Consider the following 26,196-nt stretch of genomic DNA (forward strand, 5'->3'; position numbering starts at 1 on the left):
CCAAGCACAACTCACGCCCCGTCCTCACAGCTTTACTTCTGCCAGTAACTCGTCTCCTACCTTCCAAACTTTACAGAAACTCTCCTGGTTTGCAAGAGAGGTTTATATTAATGTAAATGGACTGTCTACAAGGCGCGTTTTGGATCGATGCTTCCGCCTTAACTGTATATCGATTACCTGCAATATACTTTTTCTTTAATTTGTCACTCATCTTGCTGCCGTGTGTGCATGTTTGCTACGTGTCAGAGTAATGAAACCTATCGCTTATAATCCAAACTTTGATAGCCTGTTGCGAATGCCGTTAGAAGCCGTGCTTCCGCCAGCCGACTGCGCGCGACAGCACAGTGCTTCTAGGACGCTTGTCACACCACGGGCTGCCAATGAAACGAAACAGGGCAGCTACGCTCTTGCGCAAGAAGCCGCCCTCGCAGGCGCAGCTGCAATTAGGACGTAGGGCCGGCCCATTAGGGCCCTCTGGCAGCCCGTGATGAACGTCCTCATAAGGGCGCAGACGAGGCCACCTCCCAGGTGCGGCGAGGCGGCCCAGGGCGCTGTCTCAACGCCCGGACGTCACCTCAACAAGGGTACCTTCAAATTATGCAAGACTTTTAACGACCGCTCATATTCGCCGTGCTATTGGCAGAGAGCAACAGTGAGCACGTTACTTTTAACTACAGTGCTTATTTCCGTCAAGGTTTCGACACTCTAGTCATTATCAGTAGCTCATAAATACACTACTGACGATTAAAATTGCTGCACCAAGGAGAAATGCAGATGATACACCCTGAGAAATCAGTACCCACAACAACCAACTCTCACCGCAATAACGGCCTTGATACTCCTGGGCATTGAGTCAAACAGAGATTAGATGGCGTGTACACGTACAGCAGCCTATGCAGCTTCAACACGATACCACTGTTCATCAAGAGTAGTGACTGGCGTATTGTGACGAGCCAGTTGCTCGGCCACCATTGACCAGACGTTTTCAGTTGGTGAGAGATCTGGAGAATGTGCTGGCCAGGGCAGCAGCCGAACATTTTCTGTATCCAGAAAGACCCGTACAGGACCTCTAACATGCGGTCGTGCATTATCCTGCTGAAACGTAGGGTTTCGCAGGGATCGAATGAAGGGTAGAGCCACGGGTCGTAACACATCTGAAATGTAACGTCCACTGCTCAAAGTGCCGTCAATGCGAACAAGAGGTGAACGAGATGTATAACCAATGGCACCCCATTCCATCACGCCGGGTGATACGCCAGTATGGCGATGAAGAATACACGCTTCCAATGTGCGTTCACCGCGACGTCGCCAAACACGGATGCGACCATCATGATGCTCTAAACAGAACCTGGATTCATCCGAAAAATTGACGTTTTGCCATTCGTGCATCCAGGTTCGTCGTTGAGTACACCGTCGCCGGCGCTCCTGTCTATGATGCAGCGTCAAGGGTAACCGCAACCATGGTCTCCGAGATGATGGTCCATGCTGCTGCAAACGTCGTCGAACTGTTCGTACAGATGGCTGTTGTCTGGCAAACGTCCCCATGTGTTGACTCAGGGATCGAGGCGTCGCTGCACGATCCGTTACAGCCATGCGGATAAGATGCCTGTCATCTCGACTGCTAGTGATACGAGGCCGTTGGGATCCAGCACGGCGTTCCGTATTACCCTCCTGAACCCACCGATTCCATATTCTGCTAACAGTCATTGAACCTCGACCAACGCGAGCAGCAATGTTGCGGTACGATAAACCGCAATTACGATTGGCTACAATCAGATCTTTATCAAAGTCGGAAACATGATGGTACTCATTTCTCCTCCTTACAAGAGGCATCACAACAACGTTTCAGCAGACAACGCCGATCAACTGCTGTTTGTGTATGAGAAATCGGTTGGAAACTGTCCCCATGTGAGCACGTTGTAGGTGTCGTCACCGGCACCAACCTTGTGTGAAGGCTCTGAAAAGCTAATCATTTGCATATCGCAGAATCTTTTTCCTGTCGGTTAAATATCGCGTCTGTAGCACGTCATCGTCTTGGTGTAGCAACTTAAATGGCCAAACGGAGTGTTTATCATTAGACTCCTTCTTATAAGGTTTACTGTTTCTTCTAGAAGAGCATAGGTGTACAGACTAACATGGTTTAGACACACTCCGCTGTCATCTTCACGTCTCCAAAAATGTTTGTTATAAAGGTAGTTCAGTTTTAGTTGGAGCCGGCCGAAGTGGCCGAGTGGTTCTAGGCTCTTCAGACCGGAACCGCTCTGCTGCTACGGTCACACGTTCAAATCTTGCCTGGGGCATGGATATGTGTGATGTCCTTAGGTTAGTTAGGTTTAAGTATTCTAAGTCTAGGGGACTGATGACCTCAGACGTTAAGTCCCATAGTGCTTAGAGCCATTTGAACCATATTTTTTAGTTGGAACCTAGCACCAAGTTGTCACCTTAGTGCATAAAATTTATCACAAAGATTCATCACAAATAAAACATTAAAAATAGAAAAGCACCTTTGCACATGGCCATGCCCATTTGTGTAGCGCTCAAGAAACACAGTACACAATAAAATGGCTAATAGCACATTTGTTTACATGAGCTGGAAATGTTCCCATTACGGAAGATCCGGCTTAGACGGCGTTGAAGGTACAATTTGACTTGAGGTTCCAACTCAAAACGAACACATTTTATAACGAAGATTTTTGAAGACCTGAAGATGATAGCGAAGTTAGTCGAAATCGGTTGTCGTAAATAAAGATATATTCATGCGGTCTTGGTCACAGAAAGTTTTTACCAAGTACAACAGATCGCTCCTTTTGGTTTCTCACTAAGATTAAATTCAGACTAACTGACAAGTCAACAACTGCAAGCTATTTATATTCTAGAATGTCCGTCTCTTTAATCCCGTTTTCTAGGTTGGCATCTATAAACACTACGCGAATTGATCAAAAGGTATGAAACTTGTGACGAGTTGCTGTATTTATAGCGATTCAAACTGGGTTATGCTAGCCAATTAACCTTTTATAAAGATCCCAGCAAAACGGCATCCACTGTTAATAGACTGATGAGTTACAAACTACGCAAACCAGTAAAATCCGTTTACATATCCTTTCCATTAAATTATTACATATTTTTGCCTTTCGCAGTCACCAGCAGCGACTGTATAAATATAAATGTATTAGAGTGTCACGTCATAATAGCGTCATCTTTCGTTAGAAGTTTGGATTTACATTCTAAAATATTCTCGGCCACTTGACGATCTTCTGTCACAACCCGGAAACAAACTTAAGCACGAAGTTTCGACAGGAGTCGCGAGCGGATTGAACAGCATGTCCCAAGACACAAAGGTCTCCGGAGACACGAGAATAGAGCAGGAAATGGGCCGTAACTTTGTTGTAGGAAGGATCCTAGCTTTTCAATAATATGATTATGATGTCACATACTCCGAGGAACGTAGGTCCACGATGAGGGAGACCCGCACCGCTGTACTAGGCAAGGTCCTAGCGGATGTGGTTTGCCATTGCCTACCTACGACCGTAATGGGGATGAATGATGATAAGACGACACAACAACATCCAGTCATCTCGAGGCAAGAAAAATCCCTGAGCCCGCCAGGAATCGAACAGGAGACCGCGTGAGCGGGAAGCAAAAACGCTACCGCAAGACCACGAGCTGCGGACTTCAATAATGTAGGAAAACTAGATTTAAATTCTGTTTCTCCCAAATATGAATACCGCTGCTTAATCACTGCGGCACTGCACAGGGCAGTCGAATAGCGCACAGAAGGAAAGGTTTTCTTAAGGGGACTAACATCTCCAGCCTTGACCGTATTTATTGAAAAAGATGCATTTATTTCTCGGCCATCAAGATTTTGGTATTATGATACTTGCAAATGAACAGAAAACATATGTCAAGTGCCATGCATGTGCATAAAACCAAAAACTACATAATTTTGTAAAGGAGTGAGGAATCATGGGAAAGAAGTAAGAAACTTGGAGGGAGGCCAAGACACCAAGCAGGTTCAAATGGATTAGCTTGGAGTAGCTATGCAAAGTTGAAGAGACTCGCGAGGGATGAAGGCTACAGCAAGAGCACGTGCATACGACTTGTAACAGTTGCGTCGGAGTAAAATTAAAACTTGTGACTGTCACGAAGAGACAGCAAAGTTATGTGTTCATGGACAGCTAATATAGTTATACCAAGCAATGGCATATGGCAATGAAACACACGCTGTGTACGTGCCCTTTAGAAAGAAGGATTTATTTTCCAACTTCTTATCCAGGTATTTTCACCAACAGCATTGTTAGTGTAATACTACGTTGTGTAATATTCAGAGCGTTAATGTCCTCATATTAAGTCCTTATCTGTTATTCAGTTATAAAAGGCGTTGTGTCTGTAGCATGTAATGCCTCAGTAAACACAGCTCTTCTCACAAATATTACAAGTTCCATTGTACTCGTAGTATCAGCAAGTCTTTTATCACCGTTATCTTTATGTAACAATGTACATCTTTTGTCTCGCAAATCAAAATGTTTTCTTCTCTTTTTCTTAAGTTTCTCTTTCGAATACAGATACAAAATTTCCACCCTAATCAAAGAAAAATATCTCACTGTTTACATAGCTTCTTTTTCTTTACAAAATTCTTTCGAGTAATAGCTCCATTATTACTCGAGGATCTACAACGCGCAGCTGGGTATTTTCGCGATATCCACTGCAGTCTCATATTTGAACCCATTATATAATGCAAAAAATACGCTGTATTTTATTAAAAATTTTTATTTATTCGTTCTACTTGTACGTGTTAAAAACGTGATACGCAATGTTCTTCTTTCAGTTATTTTCAGTCCACTTTAAAATAACATTCATTTTATTTATTGTTAATTTTTTTTTCATTGGATTAAAATATCATTTTATCTCTTTTAGCAATCTACACTCACCACCTTCTATAAAGATAACAATTTTCAGTCCGTCATTAGACTGTATCTCAATAGGCCGAGTCGAATTTCGCACTCTAATTCTGTCTAACGTAAACACAAATCTCTTACTCTTCCCTCACATAAAGGCCTGCTAGATGGCGAATCTAGACCAAAGACCAAAGATGAATGTAAGTCAGTCCAGTAGTCATTACGGATGCACTCCTTTCAGGGGTTTCGAAATCCGCATATCGTCTTCCGAGCAGTTAAACAGATTTCGAATTATTAAGTCCTCTGACAAACTATACTGTAGCCATTCTTCTCTATTTACACTTCTAAAAGCCAAACGGATAGTTACGCCGGCCGTGGTGTGGCCGTGCTGTTCTAGGCACTACAGTCGCAGGTTCGAATCCTGCCTCGGGCATGGATGTGTGTGATGTCCTTAGGTTAGTTAGGTTTAAGTAGTTCAAAGTCTAGGGCACTGATGACCTCAGATGTTAAGTCCCATAGTGCTCAGAGTCATTTGAACCATTTTTTTTTATGGTTACGTTTCCTTAACTTTTGGTACTCGTGAAGATCGTTGTTTACATTTCCGTCTACTCTGTTTTCCTTTCTTTACCTCAAGCATTTACCGGCTACCAATTGCCTCTACTTTCCTAACTGTATTAGAGCTCTGCCTTCTTTTGTAAATTTGCTTTACATAGACATCATCGTTCCTAGAAACTAAAGAACCTTAATTTCTTTATAGCAGCAAATCTAGCTCAGCTAGGAACAACTAACTTGTCAAACTTCATTCTGTGCGATTATCTTGATCCAAGAAAACAAAACTGTATTAGTAAAAGAACTGCAACGGATCTCTTCTAAAAAATTTCGAATTTTCAACGAGCTATATCTCCATTTCTTTTGACTTAGTACTGATGATGACAAGATAATCCCATTTCCAATACAAAGCATTCGCTCTCGTAAAGCACAAAAGCAGTATGTAAGCGATCTGCCTGTAAGGATTAAATTATTTCGTTAGAACAAAAAAAAAAAGATTGGTGGCAGATAAATTCGTTCAACGATTGCGGCCTAAACGACTTATCGGAATATTCAGTGTGGGCTGTACCTTGCACCGTGGCTCAGCCGTTCGTAGAAATGCTGGAATGTTCCAAAATAATACAAAGCTTCGACACGGAGAAAATGGATGCTACTAAGTCAATTAAGGTAACACTGTTCTGGTAATATCAACTCTTTTATGGAAACTTGTTATTTCAGAAGACTGCACTGTGCACACGATATTCTAATATATAAATCGGACTCACGTTCACAGCCAAACTATGTTTCGCTTTCTCATGAGCATTATCAAGCTGTAGCTATTTCGATATTCAGGGGCAGCTGTATGACAGAATCGTATGATAGAAGACAAAAAGTCAAAGCTGATGCGTGTTGAATGTAAACGATTCTTCGCTTACACAGTTCCCGAATTGTTTACACCTTTACTGAGCAGACGCTGCTTCGTTACATTTCGTACCAGTAACCTCTCCGCACGGAAGCAAAACAACTATTGTATAGAATAGCACTTGCGTGGCGTTCTTGCTGACTTTAGGCGACGAATGTGTGAAAATTGTTGAAATAAAAATGATTGAACATACTATTACGAACGACTGCATAGAAGGTGTGTGAGCAATGTGACGGTCCCAATTCACCTCATGGACCGACTCGAAGCTGACAGTAAATACGTCTCTGAAAAGCTAATCATTTGCATACCACAGCATCTTCTTCCTGTCGGTTAAATTTCACGTCTGCAGCCCGTAATCTTCGTGGTGTAGCAATTTTAATGGCCAGTAATGTATATGAAGAGAAATAAGTTTCAACATTTCTGTCAGCGTCAACTAATACAGAAATGTATACATTTTATGTAGGAAAACGGAATTGTAGATAGGTTGATCCTAGGTTGACCGTAGCAGTAATTAGCGGGAAATAAATGTAATCTTCTTCATTTCGCTTAGAAATTATTGGCTCGGTTCTTTGTCTCCGTAAAATTCGGAGTACAACTCCTTCAGAGGCGCTGATCTTGACACGTTTACGAAAAGAATATTAACTTGATAACGTCGAATGATCGCAATATGTTCTTGAATCCAACTTGAGCAAAAACACGGTTCTCTTCTTTTATGTAATAAATGAATCTGATTAACACCTAAATACTGTTTTTTCGGATTTGTTGGTTTTATATTTCCTGCTCTCACTAATGTAATACAAACATTAACTTACTTGACGCAGTCATTTTACCATACATATTTCACAATACAAAATTTCACATTATTTAACCTGTAAGAAAGCTACAGACGTGGATTCCTATGTCTGGTCTTCTCCAATGGTTCTTAGAGACTCTCCAAACAGCGTTATAATACACTGAACGATCACACCTCATCTCGTGGATGCGAAGAGTTTGTGAGGTAATATTACAGTAAGTCTGAATCGACAATTGTAAAGAAAGCAATAATCAGAACACAAACTATTTTGTGGAGAAAAAATAATTATAAGTTACCAAGAATACTTTTGGCAATGAAATTTAATGATTTGGCTAATGTTAAAGATGTAATTATCTTCCGGTTACTGACGAACGAAACGAATCTAATTTCGTAATATAATTGAAGCGATTAGGAGCAAAGGGGTGTAAGTGACAAAACAGAATTTTTGTAGAACTGTGCACCATACTGCAGTCGAAGAACCAATCGATTTGGTGCCAAACTGATACAGGTTTGTCGGGCTATCTGAACTGCTTCTTAGCGGTTATTTGCAGAACTACTTAACAAGAAGTGCAAATATGCGAAGAGAAGCAAGTGCACGTACAGGTGTTCATTGAAGGGGAAGGCCAAGCACATAAACTGCTAATGACGTTGTGCTTTCTAATGATGCTATGTAGAACATGGAATAGTCATTTCCCTTAGCAAAAACACATATGAATTTTCGTAAGTATGAGTGTTAAGAGCTTGCTTCGAAATTTATGTTTCTGCGTGTAACATTGTCTATTCATTTTCCTTATCCACTCCATTATATAATCAACAAAAGTGACGTGTATGGATTAATATAACACATGAAAATGGGATAAAATATTGTAGGTCATTCCAACATAGTACTATTGAGTCATATGAATTAAGTGACATCCTTGGAGGCGGAGTAGTGTACGTGCTAATTAGATTATTAGTAAAAACAGTACAAGCACAATATTCTGAATTTTATTCGCTGATATTCTATGTATAGCATCATTAATAACCACTGTACATGGTGGTTACTGTAGGAAATATAACAAATGAACACAGAATTTTAAATTTGTTAGAGACTTTGAAGCTCATTTCCTCAAAATCGTGATTTTGTCACTTACACCCTTTTTCTTTTAATACCTCAATTAACTTTTCAAACGTGACATAGAAATGAAGGAAATGGATTTTTAAAACATAGACGGATACACGCAATTTGAAATAACAGTCGTGAGACAATGTAAGGATCCAGAAAACTCCCATAATCAGAATGAATCACCAAACAAAGATGTATCATTTCTCTCTTGATCAGACAACTCAGTGGTACATATTTGTTTCAAGTGACAAGAAGCTAGGTATCCGATAAGGCAAATACTGTACAGATACGTCTCAGAAAGATTTACTAGCACAACAACGCCGATCGGACTGAAACAACACGCGAAATTACGAAGTTCAAGTTGCTTTTTTCAACACACAGCTCGTTTGTGTCGAAGAAACAGAGGGAGAGGGGAGTATCACAGGTGCCTCCGGCAATTGCCCGTGCGCCAACAGGCGGCAGGTTGCGCAGTGGTCCGCTGCCCCCGGAAGTGGCAGCGGCCGTGCTTCCGCCCGCCCCCGCAGCATCGGCGCTCCTTGCGTGGGAGGCGGTGCGGCCGGCCGCACGGTGCCTGCACGCGCGCGGCTCCGCCAGACACCTGCGTCAGTCGTGCTCTGACTACCGTCCGACGTGCAGCGGGTGCGCAGCGGTCAGCCAGCAAGCCGGGTCTCCACACCTCTCTCCAGGTAAAAGGCACTGGTTCCGTCTCAGTTACAATGTAGGGCAGTCGCGAACAGCGGTCGAAAAATATCCCTCGGTAATCACCGCTTGTGACAATTTGGGACATGTTCACGGTGCGGTTTTAGTATTTTATCCGTGCAGCACATGTAGGTTCTCCAAAAAACCGGAATATCGAAATAATCAGCAACCTGTTGCTTAAAAGAAATTTTATTTCTTAACCGGTTTCAGGCATGTACTGCCTTCTTCAGAATGTTATAACTAACGTATTATTTGCGAGTCTCAACAATAAGATTCACGCAACCTATAGCTGTTGTCATGTGGTTCAATGTGCCTGTACGAAAGTGGTATAAGGAAGCCAAACAGTAAGTGCAGACGTCATGCCAGCTCTGGTATGATGTCAGCACTCGTTGTTCGGCTTCTTTACACCATCTTTACGCCAATTTCGAAGTACAGCGCGTACTTCAATGCGAGATTCTTTTAATAATTTCCATAACGAAATTATGTCTCGACATAACATGTTTTCAGTCAGCAGCAGTCCAATGTCGCCGTTGTCGAGCCAAAGCGAGGCGTAAAGCTTTGTGCCGTGCAGCTCATCAAGGGTACATGAGTTGGCCTTCGGTTCCGAATGCCCATATCGATGACGTTTCGTAGAATGGTTAGCACGCTGATACTTGTTGATGGCCCGGTATTGAAATCTGCAGCAATTTGCGTAAGGGTTGCACTTCTGTTCAAATTCCTAAGGGACCAAACTGCTTAGGTCATCGGTCCTTCGGGCCCTAGACTCACACACTACTTATGCTAAGGACAACACACACACCCATGCCCGAGGGAGGACTCGAACCTCCGGCGGGAGGAGCCGCGTACACTTCTGTCACGCTGAACGATTCTCTTCAGTCGCCCTTGTTCCCGCTCTTGAAGGATCTTTTTCCGGCAGCAGCTACGTCGGAGTTTTGATGTTTTATCGGATTAGTGATGTTCATAGTACACTCGTGAAGGAAAATGCCCACTTCATCGCTTCCTCGGATATAGTGTGTCCTATAGCTCGTGCGCCGACTATAACGTTCAAACTCACTTAAATCTTAAGAACCTGCCATCGTAGCAGCAGTAACGTAGCTAACAAATGTGTCAGACACTTATTGTGTTATATAGGCGTTGTCGACCGCAGCTGCCGTCTTCTGCCTGTTTACATACAGGGTGTTTCAAAAATGACCGGTATATTAGAAACGGCAATACAAATTAAACGAGAAGCAATAGAAATACACCGTTTGTTGCAATATGCTTGGGACAACAGTACATTTTCAGGCAGACAAACTTTCGAAATTACAGTAGTTACAATTGTCAACAACAGATGGCGCTGCGGTCTGGGAAACTCTATAGTACGATATTTTTCACATATCCACCATGCGTAGCAATAATATAGTGTAGTCTTTGAATGAAATTACCCGAAACCTTTGACAACGTGTCTGGCGGAATGGCTTCACATGCAGATGAGATGTACTGCTTCAGCTGTTCAATTGCTTCTGGATTCTGGCGGTACACCTGGTCTTTCAAGTGTCCCCACAGAAAGAAGTCACAGGGGTTCATGTCTGGCGAATAGGGAGGCCAATCCACGCCACCTCCTGTATGTTTCGGATAGCCCAAAGCAATCACACGATCATCGAAACATTCATTCAGGAAATTAAAGACGTCGGCCGTGCGATGTGGCCGGGCACCATCTTGCATAAACCACGAGGTGTTCGCAGTGTCGTCTAAGGCAGTTTGTACCGCCACAAATTCACGAAGAATGTCCAGATAGCGTGATGCAGTAATCGTTTCGGATCTGAAAAATGGGCCAGTGATTCCTTTGGAAGAAATGGCGGCCCTGACCAGTACTTTTTGAGGATGCAGGGACGATGTGACTGCAACATAGGGCTTTTTGGTTCCCCATATACGCCATTTCTGTTTATTGACGAAGCCGTCCAGGTAAAAATGACCTTCGTCAGTAAACCAAATGCTGCCCACATGCATATCGCCGTCATCAATCCTGTGCACTATGTCGTTAGCGAATGTCTCTCGTGCGGCAATGGTAGCGGCGCTGAGGGGTTGCAGCGTTTGAATTTAGTAGGGATAGAGGTGTAAACTCTGGCGCACGAGACGATACGTGGACGTTGGCGTCATTTGGACGGCAGCTGCAACACGGCGAACGGAAATGCGAGGCCGCTGTTGGATCACCTGCTGCACTAGCTGCGCGTTACCCTCTGTGGTTGCCGTACGCGGTCGCCCTACCTTTCCAGCACGTTCATCCGTCACGTTCCCAGTCCGTTGAAATTTTTCAAACAGATCGTTTATTGTATCGCTTTTCGGTCCTTTGGTTACATTAAACCTCCGTTGAAAACTTCGTCTTGTTGCAACAACACTGTGTTCTAGGCGGTGGAATTCCAACACCAGAAAAATCCTCTGTTCTAAGGAATAAACCATGTTGTCCACAGCACACTTGCACGTTGTGAACAGCACACGCTTACAGCAGAAAGACGACGTACAGAATGGCGCACCCACAGACTGCGTTGTCTTCTATATCTTTCACATCACTTGCAGCGCCATCTGTTGTTGAAAATTGTAACTACTGTAATTTCGAAAGTTTGTCCGCCTGAAAATGTACTGTTGTCCCAAGCATATTGCAACAAACGGTGTATTTCTATCGCTGCTCATTTAGTTTTTATTGCCGTTTCAAATATACCGGTCATTTTTGAAACACCCTGTATCTGTATTTGAATACGCATGCCTATACCGGTTTCTTTGGCGCTTCAGTGTATATAAGTCGATATTTTTATTGTCTGGATACGGTACTACCCTTTTTGCCTTATAACATGTTAAAGAATATTGAAACTTCTATTTATGTATACTGCAGACACAACATGATTAGAATTGGGCAAGGGAGGAAAAGCGCGTTTTAATAGAGCTAACGTAGCAATTTTACCCTCGTCCATTTCGTAAACAGTGTGATGTGTAAGCCAGATACAGCCGACAACAGCAGCTGGTGCCCACTACGATCGCGTATCAGTGTTGAGGCACACGTATCGTATGCGCGAGTCGCACCGTTTTTGAGCGTTCAGTAGCACGTGAATTCGGTACTCTCAACACTGACGTTCGAATGCAGATCCATCTGCCGACAGCTTTATAGATGTATACGACGATATCTGTGATTGTGGCGAATAACAGGATATAGAATATCTCCTGAGATATCGTAACTGGCCAGTAAATATACTCTCGATAAATTAATCAAGGAAAGCACGGAACTATTGGATGTAGCCCAATTTTGAGATGAAAAAAATATTGATACTCGGACACGAAAAAATAAGTATAATAAAACGAGCAATGATACGCCAGACACCTAGCTGGTGGCACACTGGGGAGGCTGCTTTGGTCGCTCGTAGTGTTCGTACAGAGAGCAGGAGCAGACACGCAGCAGCAGCGAGATGTCCACGTGTTGGCGGCTGGCTGCGTCACGCGTGGCGGGCAGTGACGTGGCCAGCCGGCTGGGACTCCACGGCGCTCTTGATGACGACTAATGGTCCAATCTCGCGACGCTGCGTCTGCGGCCGGAAGGCGCCGCCGGTGACCGCGGAGAGCGCACCTCTGCTGCGCCGGCCTACGCTCCCACCTCGCTGCTACGATTGCCGAGGACAATGCTCTCAGAAGAGACGTCTTAGATCCGCTACAAAGTGCTCAAATGGTTCAAATGACTCTGAGTACTATGGGACTTAACTTCTGAGGTCATCAGTCCCCTGGAACTTAGAACTACTTAAACCTAACTAACCTAAGGACGTCACACACATCCATTCCCGAGGCAGGATTCGAACCTGCGACCGTAGCGGTCGCTCGGTTCCAGACTGTAGCGCCTAGAACCGCTCGGCAACTGCAAAGTGTTACGTTATATTATTTTCGACAAGTGTACCAGTTAGGTTCCTTTCAGAGTAGACTGTCCCGAAAGATCCATTTTTGCCAGTCATATACTATCTCTCCATCGAAGAAATTCCTTAACCATAGTCCGTGAGTTGATTGTCAGTACTGAAAGTGCAGGCGGCCAGCGGGCAATGTTGCCAGATGTGGCGCACTGCACCTCAAACGCTATGACTCTCGTACGCTTGCGGCAAAAATGGAAATAAATAAATAGCTAAAAATATAAACGCTACAGCATGTCGGTGCCATCTGTAAACCTAAAATTATTTACAGTAACTCCTTCAAATAAATAAAGTAGACTAGCCGATAAGAATTATTCAGTAACTAGTACGCTCAAACATTCTAAATTATTTGCTATACTTAACAACAGGAATACAGACTGTCTTCATCAGAAAAGACCTCGGAAGACCTAACGATACCGGCCGACTGCCGTGTCATCCTTCAGACGATAGCCGTCGCTGATACGGAGGGACATGTGGTCAGCACTCTGCTCTCCCGTCCGCTGTCAGTTTTCGTGACCGGAGACGCTACTTCTCAATCAAGTAGCTTCTCAGTTGCCCTCACATGGGTTGCGTGCAAAACGTTTGCCAACAGCGCTCGGCGGGCGCTGACAGTCATCCATCCAAGTGCTAGCCCTCCAGTTTGTCAGTTTTATTAATGTTCAGCCTGTACAAGGAATTTAGGAGACTGAGGTGTTTTCTTTAACGCTTAATGTTCAATTATCTATCTTCGAAACGGACGTTGACCATTTATTTTAAGTAAGTTATATCTAACCTCCCAATCGTATCTAGAGTTCTAAAATATTATTTACCTTATTATTTCGTTGGTGGCCTCTTGGTCATCCGTGGGATATGGTGCTGGTCTCGGATCCTATTTCTGATACGAAGAGACATTAAATTGTGAAAAGACTGTTTCAGGTAGCTTCCAGTCATTATTTAATGAAATACAGCGTTTGGACTATGAAACAACTATACTTACTAATATTTACACACACTGATCTTTAACACAAAATATTTCTACAGTCAGCAGTACTAAAAAGACACATTAGCTGCATTTACAATAGCTTTTCCGCCAAGACTGTCCATTTCACATCACATTCACCATCCACAACGAAGAAGAACAGAGATATAATATGAAATGAAAGAGTTTAAAACTTGGTCGATAATAATCACTTGTACGCGTTTGAAACAAAACTGAATTTGCAGAAATTTAAACAAAATGTTTCAACATTCCTTCCAGTATGTATAATGTGAATGTTTAAATATGAAACATTTTTTGTGAATATATATTCGTACGAAATTATTTATCCGATATATATTATTGTGTTATTGACTTGATTGCTGTGGAAGATAATCTGACCAACCGTCTTAGATTGTTGGCAGATGATACTGTCGTATACCGCCTAGTAAAGTCATGACAAGATCAAAACCAATTACAAAATAGTTTGGACATAACATCGTGGTGTGAAAAGTGGCAGTTGATCCTGGTCAATAAAAAGTGTGAGATTCATCGCATGTGCTCTGGAAAAAAATTAAATTTCGTTCGAACGATAAATTACACAAATTTATATATTGTTGATTTGACTAGGTGCCTAATAATTGCAGTTACTAATAATTAAAACTGGAACGGTCACACAGAAATTTTTGTGGGTAAGTTGAATGATAGCCAGCGTTCTTTTGGCAGAAGACTTAGAAGATGCTACAAATCTACTAATGAGACTGCCTACATTGCGATTGTACTTCTTCTTCATCTTGATTATTGCCGCACGGCATAGGGTCCTTAGATGTGACGGAGGACACCGAAAAAGTTCAATGAAGGGCCGCTCGATTTGTGTTGTCGCAAAATAGGGGAGAGAGTATCTTATTGAATTTTTACTTATGCATAGGGCTATGAAGTTTTTATTTTTAAAAGAGCCATCCAATTTTTCAACGGTATGGAACATGCAAACACATACAACCTTGCGCACATTATTTTTTTATTCTTTTTCTTCTTTAGCTGATGTATTTCTGTGTTTATAAATATGTTTTCGTCATTCAGATCTTCCACTAGAGATCAATATCCGTAATTGCAAACAGTATTTTCAATTATCATAATTCTTCTCACGTTTGTCTGGTGGCACTGTGAATTCTTGCAGTCTAGTAAGAATTGCCTATTTTCTTTCAAAGGTAGGTTACTTTTTGCACACCGCTAGTGATTCGTAGTGTCGTCTTTCCTACAAGAAGTCTTTGTTTACTGGCGTCTTGCATTTTTTACAGTTTTCAAGGGCTGATGTGGACTTACCACGTTCGTAACTGCACTTCGTTCGTGTTTTATGCATGTTTCCCTGTGGGTTTTCTTTTTCTGTTGTGACTAGCGTTTGTGTTTTAAAACCGCATAATTTAAGCATTTCCGTGAGCAAATCCTGTTTAGACTCATAATAATTCGAAAACTACTTCACTTCCAAATTCTGCGCTGTTAATTTTTTTGCCTAATTCAGTATCGCTACAAATCGACAAAACCATACTTTTTGGCTCGGACTGTCATTTACACAGCTGTAATGATGAACAGTCTTGCATTTGATATGCGTAATACCTTTTAATGGTCTTGTATTGCAGTAACAATTGCATCAGATATTGTGCGTCACACTGCCGATCATATGCCTAGCTTCTCTAAAGCCTTTTAGTAGCTACACGGCAAGATGATATCGTCACAGCATGTAGGCAGTTTTATTCGTGTCTCTATTTGGATAACAGTCGATTCGTCAGTCCTTTAGACGCCACTTGTAAAGTCAAGTTCTTTAAAAATTTCCGTTTCAGTTGGAGGCGAGGTTAGGTTCTCAAATACGAGTATTAGAAAAATGTTAAAATTTTGGCCGAACAGCATAATCCTTTCGATAAAATCTCAAGTGTCACACGTGTTTCGAGAGCAGGCAACATCTTCAGGTAAAAATTACAAGAACCACCCAAAAAAATTTATCGATATTTGCTTTATTAAAGTATAACGTTAAGATTCTTGTTTATTTTACGTGAGGTTGACAGCGTGCTCTCGACATGCTTCATTTGTCTTGTAGTCTTGTCACGAATTTCATGTAATTGAGCCACTGATTAAATATTTTACTTAGATGGCCCTTAACGTAACTTAGCCTGTCAACACCTGGAAAAATGCTATTTTCATAAAGTTTACGTAGTTCTAACTAAAAAAAAAAAACATGAAATTGAAGTAGGATGAAAACTGTAGGACAGTAACAGTGCTTCTTGATGAATATTTCATGCACAATTAATCACGTTAGTCCTCATGCTATCTTTTTTGTGAAAATCAGTAAATTACATGTTCTATTTGCCCATTAATATTTGGAATCTATGCACTCACTGTCTTACTTAGAAGTTTGAAATTTAACGGCTTGAAACTTAACGTGCACAGTAACAACTGGTACATTTAAAAAGCAGGCTACAAACATGTCGCTTCAGTTACAAACTTCTATCTCAGAAATATTTACATCTGATCAAAATTAAGGTTACTTTTCTATAACTAATCATTGGATATTTTAACAGTGATTGATTCTCAACTTTAAATTTTTGAAAGGTTCAGATTAAATGATGCAAACCGCCGGCACGGCAACTCAGCGTGTTCAGTCAGAGGGTTAGCTGCCCTCTGTAACAAAAAAAAAAACTGAGTTAATGGATCAACGACGAACTGAAACGGGTGTCTTGCGACGTCCGCCCCGAGCAGATGCAGCGAACGAAAACGAACAAAATGACACTACAAAAAAAATATCAGTATGCATTTTTCTTCCTGTTGGTAGTCCTTTGGTGTCTGTAGTCTACTTCACTCCAGATAGTATCCTGAAAAATTCAAAAAAAGATTCAGTCTTCTAGTTCATATAAATTTTTTTGTGTATAATATAAATATGTCAGAAAATTTAATTCTCAGAAATTTCAATTCAGAGTTATATTTCATGTATGGAAGACCTCTGCTGTTCCTTATACATTCCAGCTAAATCATCTCGATTTACATGTTTGTCATCTCCTCCCTTCCTTTCCTTGTTTCTCCTTGTTCTGGTTCCTTTAGCTGTTTCAAGGACCCACTTTTCAGCTTTGGTCACTCTCACAAAATCGACTGCCACTAATGATTGCCTCACACTGAAGCCAGAATATATTCTAGCAACTCTAGAACCTCGGTGCCAAAACATCTTTTGGGGGCATAACTTTCGATAATGATAAAATAGCAAATACACAAAAAAGAGACATGTTTGTAGGTTAAACAATGCTCGAAAACCAAGGAGATACAAGGGAAAACATAAGACCAGCGCAAAGTGAGTCTTCTAACGTAGCTGAAAGCTCGACAAAAGGTTGTATAGTATATCTTTCTCGAATGGAAGCATAACGAGAACATCTGACGTGTCAGAGCAGAGGAGGACATGGGCGTGACAAATGGTTCAAATGGCTCTGAGCACTATGCGACTTAACATCTGTGGTCATCAGTCCCCTAGAACTTAGAACTACTTAAAACTAACTAACCTAAGGACAACACACACATTCATGCTCGAGGCAGGATTCGAATCTGCGACCGTAGCGGTTGGGCGTGACAGCACACCGCGAGATCTTTAAGTTGGTTTTTAAATAACTTCCACATATCCAGTTCAGTCCTTTTAACTACGATTTTGTTCAAAAAAAAGTTTAAGCATCGTTTTAAGATGAAAACCGAAAATTCGATTAATTATTTTTTTCTCGTTAGCAAGTGGCTATAAGTCAAGTAAGGCTGTCGGTTCGACGTGAATGATTGGTTCGATGTGACTGATTGACTAGGAGCTGTGCAAAGCAACTACCCATGTCCGCCGAGGCCCGAAAACGGGCTCCAGAGCAGCGGATGCAGCTGGGCCGGCGCTCAGCTGTCTTCAGCTACCCGCGCCGCCGTCCTTGCTCTGGAGCGCGCGTGACCTGGCTGCGCGCCGCCTTTCCCGCGTTGGCGCCTGACGGGTAGGCCGCCGGAATGTCACTGACACAGCCAGACAGCACGCGACCAACAGCTGCTGCCCGCCGTCCTCGGCCTTCACTCAGGGGCGGAGGACGATTCAGCGTTCGCGTCTCCCCGTGACCGACGGCACAGTGTGCCAGCTTTGTAAAGGCCTGAAAACATTCAGAAGACTGCGTACGGTGGTGATGTACATTACGCTATGTTCATCACTACCATGCACGTCCTTACACAGTCTTCTTATTGTTATCTACTTCCGACCTGGCACAGCTTAGATTGGTTAGCAGTAAATATCTACGGCCAGATGGCTTTCCAGCGTAGCAGTATCTATGTTTACGCGACACTGCATAGAGCCGTGATTAAAACTATCTGAACACCTAGCATTATTCGGAAATGTATTGGGTTCAAATGGCTCTTAGTACTATGGGACTTAACTTCTGAGGCCATCAGTCCCCTAGAACTTAGAACTACTTAAACCTAACTAACTTAAAGACATCACACACATCCATGCCCGAGGTAGATTTCGAACCTGTGACCGTAGCGGTCGCGTGGGTCCAGACTGTAGCGCCTAGGCCGACCGCGGTGGCCACGCGGTTCTAGGCGCTGCAGTCCGGAACCGCGCGATTGCTACGGTCGCAGGTTCGATTCCTGCCTCGGGCATGGCTGTGTGTGATGTCCTTAGGTTAGTTAGGTTTAAGTAGTTCTAAGTTCTAGGGGACTGATGACCTCAGACGTTAAGTCCCATAGTGCTCAGAACCATTTGAACCATTTTTTTGTAGCGCCTAAACACTCGGCCACCCCGGCCGGCGGATATGTATCTATTCAAATCTTCGTTTTATCCATCTCCACCTCCATTCTCTCTCTTTCCACGTCCTCCTCCACCCCGAACTGTGTGTCCATCATCTCCTGCCACTCTCTGTCCATCTTCTCCTTCCGTTCTGTCTCTTCATCTGCTCCTCACCCTCTCTGTCCATCTCCTCCTCCCACGTCTCTTTGTCTATCTCCTCATTCATCTGTCTCTTTCCTGCTCCTCTTTTATTTCTCTGGCCATCTTCTTCTATCGTCTCTCTCTGCCCATCTCGTCCTCTTCCTGTCCATTTAGCCGTTTCCTTGTTTCTGTCCATCTGCTCCTTCCCCTTATCTATATCCAACTTCTCTTTCTCCCTCGTTGTCCATCTCGTCTCTCCCCTTCTCTCTCCACCTTATCCCTCGTCCCAGTAGTTGAGGTTGCTGTGTCTTACCCCACAGTAAGTAATAAGCCTGATTGAGACCGATCCAGGGGTGTAGGACAAGCCTTTTACCCTCTGATTGGGTCCTGTGCGCAGATTTCACACATATATCACATAAATGTAACGTATTTCATACATATATTTACACATACCGGGTGATCAAAACGTCAGTATAAATTTGAAAACTGAATAAACCACGGAATAATGTAGATAGAGAGGTACAAATTGGCACACGTGCTTGGAATGACATGGGTTTCATTAGAACCAAAAAAATTTCAAACGTTCAAACAATGTCCAACAGATGTAGCTTCATTTGATCAGAATAGCAATAATTAGCGTAACAACGTAAGACAAAGTAAAGATGATGCTTTTTTACAGGAAATGCTCAATATGTCCACCATCATTCCTCAACAATAGCTGTAGTCGAGTAACAATGTTGTGAACAGCAGTGTAAAGCATGTCCAGAGTTATGGTGAGGCATTGGCGTCGGATGTTGTCTTTCAGCTTCCCTAGGGATGTCGGTCGATCACGATACACTTGCGACTTCAGTAACCCCAAAGCCAATAATCGCACAGACTGAGGTCAGGGGATCTGGGAGGCCAAGCATGACGAAAGTGGCGGCTGTGCACGCGATCATCACCAAACGACGCGCGCAAGAGATCTTTCACGCGTCTAGCAAATACTTTTTCTTTCTTTGGTTCTAATAAAACTCCATGTCATTCCAAGCATGTGTGTCGATTTTTACCTCTCTATCTACATTAATCCGTGGTTTATTAAGTTTTCAAATTTATACTGACTTTTTGATCACCCGGTATTTCACCTAAATCTGTAGCGAATTTCTTCTGCAGTTTCGTTTTCAGTGAGATCAATCATTACGTTACATCTCCAGAAATATGGGTTGTGCATCCAGTAGTATGTGTACATAATGTCTGCGAAAGATGTTTCGAATAGAAATAATACTCAAAAAGTAATTAATTAAAACATCACGCATGATAGGGCAGTTTTTCAGACATCGCTGTGGTTTTGAAGTCATATCTTATGAACGAAATGTCGTACAGTGATATGTTTTTGAAATCCTTTCAGTAGTAGTTATCAATGCCGTCTGCATAATGTGTTGAAATAGAGTTGGTGGTACAAAAGTAATAACTTAAAAAGTCATGCCTAATACGGCAGTTTTACTGCATGAACACTAAAATGAAATAAGCTATAAACTTTTTTGCTTTCATCATTTTGTGGTGGTGTCAACGAGGAAAAGTATCCTAATTGTTCTCATTCTCAAACACTGGAGGTGTGTAGTCTGGCTATCTGCGCTTCTTCAGCTACACTTCTTTCACACTGCCGCACACCTTTCAGATGTCGGTGGTTCTCACCCCAACAGTAGTTCTTTCCAGAAGTGATGTGTATACCAAGTTTGGTTGAAAGCGATCCACACGTTTACGACGAGATGTGGAATATAGATTCATACACACAAACATCAACTTCTACAGTATGTATGGATTCAGAGAACAACATTAGATGTTCTCACTATCATGTAAGTTAAAGCGAGCAGTCCGTCTCCAGCGCCAGTCAGAGATGAGCTAAAAAGCACACTCTGCCGTGCAACAGTGGTACGAAGCACCATCTGCTACCGCAGCTCGTGGTCGTACGGTAGCGTTCTCGCTTCCCGCGCCCGGGTTCCCGGGTTCGATTCCCGGTGGGGTCAGGAATTTTCTCTGCCTCGTGATGACTGGAGGTTGTGTGATGTCCTTAGGTTAGTTAGGTTTAAGTAGTTCTAAGTTCTACGGGACTGATGACCTCAGAAGTTAAGTCCCATAGTGCTCAAAGCCATTTGAACAATTCTTGCACCATTCGCCCTACAACATCTGTAGGATTCACCCCCGTACATTGGTACGAAGGACATATGACTGGAAACATTTGGATGAAGTACCCTCTGCTATTTTACAACTCTTCGGGGCACCCTCTATCACGGGACATCGTGACACAGGCACTCTATAGGTACAGGAGATATGCGTACGGCTGTGCGAGTTAACGTGATTCCATAGAGTTCGGTCGTTCACCATTGCATCAATTTCACGGCAGCGGGGAACTGTAATTCAACATAGTTTAGCGGATTTGTAATGAAATACGAGGGTCACTCCAAAAGAAATGCACACTATTTTTTTTAAATACATCTTTTATTCTACATGTTTGAAAGTTTTACACTGTGTAGATACATACTTTAGGAACAATATTTTCATTTCTCCACCTAAATTTCCAACCAACTCAACTGCATTACGCCATCTTGGAACCCGCGCCTGTATACCCGCACAGTAAAATTCTGGAACCACAGTTTGACAGCGTGCACAAGGGAGTGATCATCTTCAAACCTTGTTCCACGAAGAGAGTCTTTCAGTCTCCCAAAGAGATGATAGTCACATGGAGCCAGGTCAGGACTGTAAGGCGGGTGTTTCAGTGTCGTCCATCCGAGTGTCGTATTTGCTTCCATGGTTTTTTGACTGACATGTGGCCGTGTATTGTCTTGCAACAGCAAAACATCCTGATTTTGCCGATGTGCTCGAACTCAACTCAGTCGTGCTTGAAGTTTCTTCAGTGTCGTCACATATGCATCAGAATTTATGTTGTTCCACTTGGCATGATGTCCACGAGCAAGAGACCTTCGGAATCGAAAAATACTGTAGCCATTACTTTTCCAGCAGAAGATGTGGTTTTGAATTATTTTCTTGGGTGAACCTGCATGATGCCACTCCATTGATTGCCTCTTCGTCTCTGGTAAAAAATGATTGAGCTATGTTTCATCACCTGTCACAATTCTACCAAGAAAATCATCTCCACCATTCACATACTGTTTCAAAAGTTCTCTGCATACCGTTTTTCTTGTTTCTTTGTGAGCCACTGTCAACATACTCGGAAACCACCTGGCACAAACCTTTTTTATCGCCAACAACTTTCAGTATTCTGCAAACACTTCCTTCCCCTGTTCCAACGTACCGTGACAATTCCATCACTGTGATGCGTCTGTCAGCAGGCACCAATTCATTAACTCTCTGCACATTGTCTGGAGTGTGTGCAGCACGAGGCCTGCCGCTGCAAGGACAGTCCTCAATATTGCCGTGCCCACTTTCATCACGTAACCTGCTTGCCCACCGACTAACTGTACTGCGATCGATAGCAGCATCTCCATACACATTTTTCAACCTCTTGTGGATGTTTACCACTGCCTCGTTTCCACAGCAAAGGAATTCAATGACAGCACGTTGCTTCTGACGAACGTCAAGTGTAGCAGCCATCTTGAAGACATGCTGTGACGGCGACACTCACGGGAACAGGTTGAAATAACCAGAATGCGATTTTCACTCAGCAGCGGCGTGTGCGCTGATATGAAAGTTCCTGGCAGATTAAAACTGTTTGCCGGACCGAGACTCGAGACCTTTGGCTTTAGCGGGTAAGTGCTCTACCAACTGAGCTACCCAAGCACAACTTACGCCCAGTCCTCACAGCTTTACTTCTGCCTGTACCTCGTCTCCTACCTTCCAAACTTTACAGAAGCTCTCCTGTGAGCCTTGCAGAACTAACACTCCTCGAAGAAAGGATATTGCGGAGGCATGGCTTAGCCACAGCCTGGGGGATGTTTCCAGAATCAGATTTTCACTCTGCAGCAGAGTGCTAGTTCTGCAAGGTTCGCAGGAGAGCTTCTGTGAACTTTGGAAGGTAGGAGACGAGGTATTGGCAGAAGTAAAGCTGTGAGAACGGGGTGAGAGTCATGCTTGGGTAGCTCAGATGGTAGAGCACTTGACCGCGAAAGGCAAAGGTCTCGAGTTCGAGTCTCGGTGCGGCGCACAGTTTTAATCTGCCAGGAAGTTTCAGGTTGAACTAAGTTTGGAAAAAAGCGGGAAGGATGTATCTACACACAGTAAAACTTTCACACATGCAGAATGAAAACTGTATTTTTAGAAAAATAGTGTGCATTTCTTTTGGAGTGATCCTCGTATTTATAAAACATACGCACAAACTTTCCTCGTAAATCCATCTGTCTGTTAGTGAAAACCTATTAAAATCCCTTTAGTGGTTCCTACGATTAGCCCAAACAGGCACAACTGCGACAGAGGACTTCAATTATTATAAATATATACAAAAAGAACATACCAAGAACATAGATAGATAGATGGATAGAGCTGATCGTTTCACATTGCACGCCCTTCTTTTCTTCAGTACTGCTGATAACAATGTCCTCCAGCTGCTAATCTTTACTTTGGCGTAAAATCGAATTCAAAGCACCGTACAAAAATTTTCTAACCGGCTCTGAGAGACGGAGGTGTGAGTGGCGTGCACGCAGCGGGTGTCAGGTGCTGGCCTCTGCTGAAAGGCGGCTTGCGAGTTAATCGTGGGAGGTGCCGGAGTAAACAGTGGGCGCGGCTGGCGCGTCGCGGGCCGCGGGCGCATGGGAACGGCGGCAGCGAGAGCGCCGGCGCGATCCCCGTCCTGCCGGGCAATCAAGGCCTGACAGCCGCGGCCGAAGAAAGCCCGGCAGGAAGATGAGTCAGCCGCGCCGTCCGCTGCAACGGGCCGCGCGCCTCCCGTGTCCCACAGCCGCCACCTGCAGAGCCTCGGCCGCCCCTCCACCCCTGTGGCCATCTGCAGAAACTACGCCCCAACACTTGGCAACGCACAGCCACGTCGCATCCCAGCTTAAAGGACGAAATAGATATCTCGTCAAACAACAGGCATTCAGTTGTCATCTTTGTAACTATAGTTCCTTGCACGCCAACCCTAACAAGAAAATGGTCAGTTACAAAACCAATTAAAGCGTTTCTCTTCACCGGATCGACCGCTTCTTTCTTTACGACTTAATTTCTCTATAACAATTTTCGTACACAAATCGGCATACCTTACTACACTCCTGGAAATTGAAATAAGAACACCGTGAATTCATTGTCCCAGGAAGGGGAAACTTTATTGACACATTCCTGGGGTCAGATACATCACACGATCACACTGATAGAACCACAGGCACATAGACACAGGCAACAGAGCATGCACAATGTCGGCACTAGTACAGTGTATATCCACCTTTCGCAGCAGTGCAGGCTGCTGTTCTCCCATGGAGACGATCGTAGAGATGCTGGATGTAGTCCTGTGGAACGGCTTGCCATGCCATTTCCACCTGGCGCCTCAGTTGGACCAGCGTTCGTGCTGGACGTGCAGACCGCGTGAGACGACGCTTCATCCAGTCCCAAACATTCTCAATGGGGGACAGATCCGGAGATCGTGCTGGCCAGGGTAGTTGACTTACACCTTCTAGAGCATGTTGGGTGGCACGGGATACATACGGACGTGCATTGTCCTGTTGGAACAGCAAGTTCCCTTGCCGGTCTAGGAATGGTAGAACGATGGGTTCGATGACGGTTTCGATGTACCGTGCACTATTCAGTGTCCCCTCGACGATCACCAGAGGTGTACGGCCAGTGTAGGAGATCGCTCCCCACACCATGATGCCGGGTGTTGGCCCTGTGTGCCTCGGTCGTATGCAGTCCTGATTGTGGCGCTCTCCTGCACGGCGCCAAACACGCATACGACCATCATTGGCACCAAGGCAGAAGCGACTCTCATCGCTGAAGACGACACGTCTCCATTCGTCCCTCCATTCACGTCGCGACACCACTGGAGGCGGGCTGCACGATGTTGGGGCGTGAGCGGAAGACGGCCTAACGGTGTGCGGGACCGTAGCCCAGCTTCATGGAGACGGTTGCGAATGGTCCTCACCGATACCCCAGGAGCAACAGTGTCCCTAATTTGCTGGGAAGTGGCGGTGCGGTCCCCTACGGCACTGCGTGGGATCCTACGGTCTTGGCGTGCATCCGTGCGTCGCTGCGGTCCGGTCCCAGGTCGACGGGCACGTGCACCTTCCGCCGACCACTGGCGACAACATCGATGTACTGTGGAGACCTCACGCCCCACGTATTGAGCAATTCGGCGGTACGTCCACCAGGCCTCCCGCATGCCCACTATACGCCCTCGCTCAAAGTCCGTCAATTGCACATACGGTTGACGTCCACGCTGTCGCGGCATGCTACCAGTGTTAAAGACTGCGATGGAGCTCCGTATGCCACGGCAAACCGACTGACACTGACGGCGGCGGTGCACAAATGCTGCGCAGCTAGCGCCATTCGACGGCCAACACCGCGGTTCGTTGTGTGTCCGCTGTGCCGTGCGTGTGATCATTGCTTGTACAGCCCTCTCGCAGTGTCCGGAGCAAGTATGGTGGGTCTGACACACCGGTGTCAATGTGTTCTTTTTTCCATTTCCAGGAGTGTATAAGCTTTTTCCTCACTTGAATTATCTGCTGACGTACTCCGATACTACACTACTGGCCATTAAAATTTCTACACCACGAAGATGACGTGCTACAGACGCGAAATTTAACCGACAGGAAGAAGATGCTGTGATATGCAAATGATTAGCTTTTCAGAGCATTCATACAAGGTTGGCGACCGTGGCGACACCTACAACGTGCTCACATGAGGAAAGTTTCCAACCGATTTCTCATACACAAACAGCAATTGACCGGCGTTGCCTGGTGAAACGTTGCTGTGATGCCTCATGTAAGGAGGAGAAATGCGTAACATCACGTTTCCGACTTTAATAAATGTCAGATTGTAACCTATCGCGATTGCGGTTTACCGTATCGCGACAGTGCTGCTCGCGTTGGTTGACATCCAATGACTGTTAGCAGAATATGGAATCGGTGGGTTCAGGAGGGTAATACGGAACGCTGTGCTGGATCCCAACGGCCTCGTATCACTAGCAGTCGAGATGACAGGCATCTTATCCAAATGGCTGTAACGGGTCGTACAGCCACGTCTCGATCCCTGAGTCATCAGATGGGGACGTTTATAAGACAACAACCATCTGCACGAACAGTTCGACGACGTTTGCAGCAGCATGGACTATCAGCTCGGAGACCATGGCTGCGGTTACCCATGACGCTGCATCACAGACGGGAGCGCCTGCGATGGTGTACTCAACGACGCACCTGGGTGCACGAATGGCAAAATGTCATTTTTTCGGATGAATCCAGGATCTGTTTACAACATCATGATGGTCGCATCCGAGTTTGGCGACATAGCGGTGAACGCACATTGGAAGCTTGTATTCGT

At 44.1% G+C, this 26,196-nt stretch overlaps 1 protein-coding gene across 14 annotated transcripts in view; it reads left to right on the forward strand.

Moving 5' to 3' along the window:
- The window catches only part of LOC126354429 (axotactin), a 547,963-nt gene that overhangs the window by 87,193 nt on the left and 434,574 nt on the right, over positions 1 to 26,196 (forward strand). The window contains exon 1 of one of the 14 annotated variants that reach the window (XM_050004069.1): positions 8,849 to 8,929. The exons of the other annotated variants lie outside the window; for them this stretch is intronic. The gene's annotated coding sequence lies outside the window, so the exon portion shown is untranslated. Of the gene's footprint in view, positions 1 to 8,848; positions 8,930 to 26,196 lie in introns of those variants that run through there. 14 annotated transcript variants of the gene reach the window in all.

The sequence above is a fragment of the Schistocerca gregaria genome, chromosome 3 (genome assembly GCF_023897955.1).
Source record: "Schistocerca gregaria isolate iqSchGreg1 chromosome 3, iqSchGreg1.2, whole genome shotgun sequence".
Taxonomy (NCBI): Eukaryota; Metazoa; Arthropoda; class Insecta; order Orthoptera; family Acrididae; genus Schistocerca; species Schistocerca gregaria.